This window comes from Henckelia pumila, unplaced genomic scaffold (genome assembly GCF_033568475.1).
Source record: "Henckelia pumila isolate YLH828 unplaced genomic scaffold, ASM3356847v2 CTG_38, whole genome shotgun sequence".
NCBI classification, from domain to species: domain Eukaryota; kingdom Viridiplantae; phylum Streptophyta; class Magnoliopsida; order Lamiales; family Gesneriaceae; genus Henckelia; species Henckelia pumila.
This window is the reverse complement of record NW_027331813.1, coordinates 589,454-590,330: the sequence shown is the minus strand read 5'-3', so window position 1 is coordinate 590,330 and position 877 is coordinate 589,454. Positions and strand designations below refer to the sequence as shown.

Sequence of the window (877 nt, the reverse complement as noted above, 5' to 3'; positions counted from 1 at the left end):
TTTCTGAGGAAGATATGGCGGCGAATGCGAACTTGAGTTTGAGACAACTTGGCACTCCTGATCTCACTCAGCAGCCTTTATGCATTACTTTTCCTACTCTAGAAAATAATGCTAATTTTGAATTAAAATCTGGACTGATACATATATTGCCTGGTTTTCATGGTCTTGCAGGTGAGGATCTGCACAAGCACTTGATGGAATTCCATGTCGTATGCACCAGCATGAAACCACATGGAGTGATCCAACTCAGAGCCTTTCCTTTCTCTTTGAAGAGCGCTGCAAAGGATTGGCTATACTACCTACCTTTTGGATCCATCACCACTTGGACGGCACTTAAGAGAATTTTCTTAGAGAAACATTTTCCAGCTTCAAGAGCAGCAAACTTCAGAAAGGAAATTTATGGCATCAAGCAGCAGATGGGAGAGTCACTGCATGAGTATTGGGAGCGTTTCAAGAAACTATGCGCCAGCTGCCCGCAGCACCAGATAAGTGAACATTTATTAATTCAATACTGCTATGAAGGGTTGTTGTCTCATGACAGAAGCATGGTGGATGCGGCCAGTGATGGAGTTTTCGTCGATAAAACTCCAGTACAAGAAAGGAATCTAATCGCGAGTATGGCTGCCAATTCTCAGCAATTTGGCACCAACAGAAGTGATCATGCGCCAAGAAAGAATAATGAGGTAAATGTTTCTTCCCTTGAACAAAAACTGATTGATCTGACGTCTCTTGTGCGTCAAATGGCTGTAGGGAATGGACAAAATATGAAGGTTTGCGGAATTTACACTGCAAGGGGACATGCGACTGACATGTGTCCCACACTTCAAGAGGGATCGACTGAGCAAGTCAATGCAGCAGGAGGATTTCCCGAACCGCC

General features: G+C 44.0%; 1 non-coding gene across 1 annotated transcript; it reads right to left on the bottom strand.

Moving 5' to 3' along the window:
- Positions 1–380: 380 nt before the first annotated feature.
- LOC140871092 (small nucleolar RNA R71) lies at positions 381–487 on the bottom strand. The gene has a single exon (XR_012147607.1). It is a non-coding gene; the product is annotated as a small nucleolar RNA R71 (small nucleolar RNA).
- Positions 488–877: the final 390 nt, after the last annotated feature.